The sequence below is a fragment of the Hipposideros armiger genome, unplaced genomic scaffold, assembly GCF_001890085.2.
Source record: "Hipposideros armiger isolate ML-2016 unplaced genomic scaffold, ASM189008v1 scaffold_2017, whole genome shotgun sequence".
NCBI lineage: Eukaryota > Metazoa > Chordata > Mammalia > Chiroptera > Hipposideridae > Hipposideros > Hipposideros armiger.
This window is the reverse complement of record NW_017733366.1, coordinates 2,934-8,939: the sequence shown is the minus strand read 5'-3', so window position 1 is coordinate 8,939 and position 6,006 is coordinate 2,934. Positions and strand designations below refer to the sequence as shown.

Below are 6,006 nucleotides of genomic sequence, written 5' to 3'. Positions count from 1 at the left end.
CAGGTAAAATATGAGAATAAAGAGAAGAGATAAGCAGCTGAGTCAATGTCATCTTACCAAATGTTAAGAAAAATCTAGAGCAGTTTTTCCCAAGCAAATGGTTCTTTCCACTTTCCCCTCCCCTTCAGTTTCTAACTCCCGGGGTCCAGTGGAGAAAACCAGAGAGGTTAGCAGTGTCCACAGCAGAAATTAGGTTGGGAAACACTTAACACACTAGGGAAAATCCCAGAAACACTAACCAAAGTAAAAATGAAGTAAAAGTAGAGAGACAGCGGGATGACTTCAGTTTAGATAAATTTAATGATTATAAAGCCTGTTCATGTAGCAGCAAAGAGATGCATTTTCCATTTGACATAAAGTTGCTTCACCACTTGTGGTTTGTCTTCAAAGCTTCATTACCTCTTTCATTAGTGACCAGTCCTTCCTGTTGGGAAGGACTGCCCACGTCAGCTCTGAGGTCATCGCTCGGGTCAGCAATATGCTGAAGAGTCCTTCAGAGTGGTCCTGCAGAGAACATGTCCTTTAAGTGTCTGAGAGCTGGCAGAGGTGATCTGAAAGAAAACCAGTCAGGAGAAGACAAGGTAAACAAGGCTGCACTACAGGGACTTAAAAAGGAACCTCGAGAGGAGAGGCCAACAAGAGGGACCTGACAGAGATGACAGGCCAGCAGAGGCTACATGGTTCCTGTATGCCCCCAATCCTGGAAGGAAGGGAGGTCTGATGCAATGGTAAAGCATGGAATTTAAGAAGTCCAAAATAGGTCAATCCCAAATAGCCACTTCTTCCTTTTCTCTTGGGAGATGGCTTCTCCCCAGCACCAACCATAAGGTTCAGGTGTGAGCTGCCCATCACAGACCCTGCCCTCCCAACCCCAGGGGTAAGCTGTGATCCAGGCTGGACCAGTCAAATCCTTCCGTAGGATATTTATGGCCCAAATGTGGTGAGAAAGGCTCTCCTTCCTCTTTAATTGAGCGCTAAAAGCATGTGACCCCAAAGGCACCAGTGGTCTCATTTCTTACCATGAGAACAAGTCAGTGCATTAGTAAATATTTATTGAGTACTTGTTATGGTCTAAGGATAGTCCTAGGTGCTGAAGATACTGAAATGAACAAAACAGATATTTTCTCTGACCTCAAAGGAGCTTTAGGAGAAAAGAGACAATAAATATGTAAAGAAACAAACAAGGATGATTTCATGTGCTACGGAGTTAAAATAGGCTACTGCGGTAAACAGTGACAAGAACAAAGTGGAGGGCAGGTGCTTTAGCGGGACAGTGGCCAGAGAAGGCCTCTCAAGGAGGTGACATTTCAGAGATACACTGAACGTTTTAAAAAAGGCAGCCAGACAAAGATCAAGAGCCTCCCAAGCAACACAGCATGTGCAAAGTCCCTGTCTGACACCAGACCAGGTCTGAGGGATAAAAAGGAGGCCACCAAGGCTGGAGGAGAGAGAATAAGAAGAGTGCAAGGGATGTGAGGTTGGAAAGGTAGCTGGGGCAGATCATATAAGGCCTTGGACACCTTGCATTTCATGCTGGCTCTAATAAGAAGCCACTGGAGGGCTCAAGCAGAGGAGTGAGGGATCTGATCTAGAAAGATCACACTGCTTGTTGCGGGGCAGACATTCTAGAGGAGGGCAAGAACGGAAGAGAGAATATGATGCCTCTGGCATTCTCACGCACAGCTGGTGAGAATGTAAAATGGTATAATCACTTCAGCTGCTTCTATTATACAAACCTATGGCCCAGCAATTCTAAGTCATATACCCAACAGAAATAAATACGTATGTGCACTAAGACACATGTACAGGAATATTCACAGCAATTCTATTTGTAATAGCTCCAAGCTGGAAACAATGAAAATGGCCAACAACAGTCCAATGCATAAATCAATTGTGGTATAGTCATATAACATGAATAAATATAATCATGGATGAATTGCACAACGTAAGTTTCAGGGAGAGAAGACAGGCACCAAAAATACACACTGTATGATTCAATTGTGTGACGATCAAAAACAGGAAAAACTAAACTATGGTGTCAGAAACCAGGATGCAGGGCAACTGTTAGGAACATTAGGGGGGTTCTGGGGTTCTGAAAATATTCTGTTTCTTGGTCCAGGTGGTAGTTATATGAGTAGGTTCACTTTATGATAATTCGTCAAGTAGTACACTTACAACGTGGGCAATTTTCTACATTTATGATATTCTTCAATAAATAATTTATCTTTAAAATATAAAAGCAGAAGGTCCGTGAAGAGGACACTGCAATCTCCCAGCCAAGAAATGATGGTGGCTTGGAGATGGAAAGAAATGGTCAGGTTCAAGATACATTCCATAGGAGAAGCCGAAACAGATGGACAGCTGATGGGGAGTACAGGAAAGCAACTATCTAGGATGAATTCTAGATTTTTGGCTTGAGCAATTGAGTGGTGCCATTTACTGAAATTGGGGAAGGCTTGAAAAGTAGAAAATTGCAGGCAAGTGGGAAGAATCCATTCTATTTAGGCCACATTAAGTTTAAGATGCAAGAGAGCAAGGAGATAAATGCAAATCTCCTGAGAAGATGGGAAGGGACGGAAGTGAAGACACAAGGGACACCGTTAACAGAAGGCACAGACGTTTCCTACACAGTTTCATGTGACCAGACAGCACGTATGGGTAGAGATGTGAGTGAGCTGGTGGAAATAATGATGAGACAATGAGGTTTCACCTGACTTTGTCTATTTTTTCTATGAATATAAGTCAGACGTTAGCTGAGAGTAGGATCTGGATAGGCAGATGAAGATTTAAGAAGAAAGAGTGGGAAAGTCAGTATGCCAGGGAAATCGTAGCATGAGGATTTCAAGGCCATGCTCAACATTCAGGTGAGTTTCATGGTCATAAATTTGTACGGAGTACTGTTGGTTTATGTGGAAGAGACTGTTACTTATCCCCCAACATTTCTCCTCTTCTTCCTCAATAACAGAACTCTCAATTTTTAAGTGGGCACATGGTCATTCAGAATGAAGACTACACTTCTCTGACTCTTTGTAGCCTGGTGTGGTATGTTACTATGGTGGAAACAGTGTGTGGAAGTTCTGCAAAATGTCCTGAAAGGAAGAGGGCATGCCCTTCCCATCTCTTTTTCCTTCTTCCTCCTACCTAGAATATGGACATGGTAGCTGGAGCAGCCATGTTGGATCATGAGGCTACCTTGAGAATGGAAGCCACACACAGAGAACAAAAACAGAAGGAACATAAACCCTTGATGATCATGGAGCCATCACAATCACCAGTCCTAGACCTTCCATAACTAGATTTTTATGAGAACGAGAAGTCCTACCTGTATTTTGAGTTTTCAATCACCATCATCTGACCTCATCTATCTCATACGGATTAACTGTGTGCTTTTCCCCAGCAATGTTCAGATGATAGGGCACAGGTGCAGAGGAAGCAGATAACCACTTTTACCAGAGCTGGGATTCAGCGAAATAAGCACCACAGAAGGGAGGGAGACAAAAAAGTGAAATTTATGAGGGAATGGTTCTAGCACAGCCCAGAGACTCTAACTGGAGAGAAATGAAACAGCAGAGATGAGCAACACAGAAAAAGAGCCAACAGACCCCTGGTTCCACAGCCCTTCCTTAATTTTGATCCTTCCGCTAAATCTTACCTGTGGGGTTTACATCACTTGAGAACAAAACAGAGTACCAAGTAATGCAGCATAACCTCTCTACCTTTCTTAACAACTGCAATTTTTGCATTTTACAAAAGAATATCATACTAACACTACAACCCAACCCACCAACCTCCTTCCTTTTCTTCAAGTAACCCTTAGCTAGAGTGGAAAGGGAGCAGGAAGAGGTATGGGAAAGCAACTAAAAATCAAAGAAACAAACATTCCAAAGAGGGAGAAATAATAAGATAGTGTCAAAAACTTTTAGGACCGGCTGAGTGGTGCAATGGTTAAGAGCTGGCTTGGGACGCCAGAGAGCCCCGGTTCGGATCCCACATATGAGGGCCAGTGACACTGCCCTCTACAGCTAAGATGCTGAACAACATCTAAGATGCCGGGAGTCGCTGGCGACGGCATAGGCTGCAGCCACTGCTGCAGTGGGTTGCAATGGGCTACCGTGTGTAGCCAGCAGCCAGCAGCCAGCGTGAGCGGCCAGCAGCCAGCGTGAGCGGCTGTCCAGAAGTCGGCGACTGATCTGCCTTACCCGGGAAGAGCACAATGATGGTGCCAACTTGGGCCAGTGAAGCAACGTCCTCCACAACTAGACTGAAGAACAAAACGACAGCAACTTGTCTGTTCCCCTTCCCCCAATTCCCCAGCGCTGTTCCCATCCCCCAATTCCCCAATAAAAAAAAATCTTAAAAAAAAAAAAACTTTTAAAAAAAGAACAAATGGAGAAAGCTATGCGGGATTGTTTCTAGATCATTCACATTGCGGCCTAGTGGGAATTACTCTACTTAGGAAATTCCTAGGTAATGTTTAATTAAGACAATTCCCAGTCATGACAAGGACAGGAGGGAATGACATCATAGTCACCAGCCAACAAATTGATTGTGTTGTATGTTTTTGTCAGATGGACAGAAAAGTTAGAAGTGTTGGCAAAATTTCCAAGCCAATCCAAAGAAGCTCTGTGCCAGAGGAATGAACCTCCCTCAGTTACAAGCCATGGACCATGGCTCCCATGATTCAAGATGGAGGTGACAGTAAGAGCAAGTGTAGAAAGCAGAGTAGAGGGTAAGACACTAAGAAATAGGCAAGAGGACAAAACACTGATCAACATCAGCAGAAAAACAATTGCCCTCTCTCCACCTCTCTCTCGTAGATGCTCCGGAGCTCAGTGCTGGAGAAGCAGCTTTGCTCCTGCCTATCTCACCTTATGTGTCCTGCCAGCCTCTGGTTCTGGGGCAAAGTAGACACTAGGACCAGAAGAAAAGGGACATGGCAGTAGCAGACCTGTGGTAGTGTAAGAAGAAAAGGAGGGGAAAAAAAGAGGAAAGAAAGGAGGACTATCCCCAGTGAAAGAGGGAAAAGAAGCAAGAGGAAACCTTCCCACAGCTGATCAGCTAGTCCAGGGAGGGGCCCAGGAAACTGGAGTACATGTACGTTAGGGATGCCTGAAGCATCAGAGGCTTCGAAGGGCATGCTGATCTCTGACAAGAGAGAACTGTCAGCTCACTCCAAATCACCTGTACTTCCTGGCCTCTCTTCCTAGTAAGAAACTACATGCTACTGTGTACTTCAATCTCACCAAATTCCCAAAAAGAACCCTTCCAGGGCAAGAGAGAAGAGAAGAAAAACAAGAAGGCAATAGTTAGAAATCGTCTACAATTCAATTCAAGGTGCCCTTCCATTGTTCAGGTTGAGAAGAGATTTTTATTTTACTAAAGAATTTCTCCAGGAGAAAAATTCATTCCCCCAAATTATCCAATCCAACAGCCATTTCACGGTGCAAACCAAAAACTCCAGAGGACCCTTTACCTTCACCAGCACGTAGTCCCCAGGCTGAGCTCTGACTCTGAGCCCAGAATTAGTGACATCCTCCATCTCTACATCAGGGAATATCACCTTAAGGTTTCCATCATTCCGGCCACACAGGTCAGTGGCAGAGCGTTTACTGAGCTGCAGAAAAAACAGAGGAGACTTTATGAGTCTATCAGTCATCAGTACTTGGAAAACAGAAATTGTGCCATCTCTGTCTCAGATCCCCAAGGGTCTTACTCATAGAGCATTCCTTAACCAACGAATCACTGAAGAAGACTAAGTGTTTGCCACTGCTCAACCAACAAGGGCAGTGCATGGCACACAACAGAAACTCAGTAAGTTTTGCTGACTCTACATTAATGAATGACTCAATCAATGAGTCTTTGATTGTAGAATTACCTTCAGAAGGAATGGACCTCCAGCAGGCCTGAAGCCAAACACATATGGGTGATGCACTTGGCAAATCCACTTTCACTTTACCCCATCTCATAGTAATCAGTTAAGAAGGTTCTGGGGCTGGCCGAGTGGCG

At 44.3% G+C, this 6,006-nt stretch overlaps 1 long non-coding RNA gene across 1 annotated transcript; it reads right to left on the bottom strand.

Moving 5' to 3' along the window:
- Positions 1–281: 281 nt before the first annotated feature.
- Positions 282–5,633, bottom strand: LOC109378463 (uncharacterized). Its single transcript, XR_002122989.1, has 2 exons — positions 5,474–5,633; positions 282–551 (listed from the first exon to the last, which is right to left on the bottom strand). It is a non-coding gene; the product is annotated as an uncharacterized LOC109378463 (long non-coding RNA).
- Between the last annotated feature and the right edge of the window lie 373 nt (positions 5,634–6,006).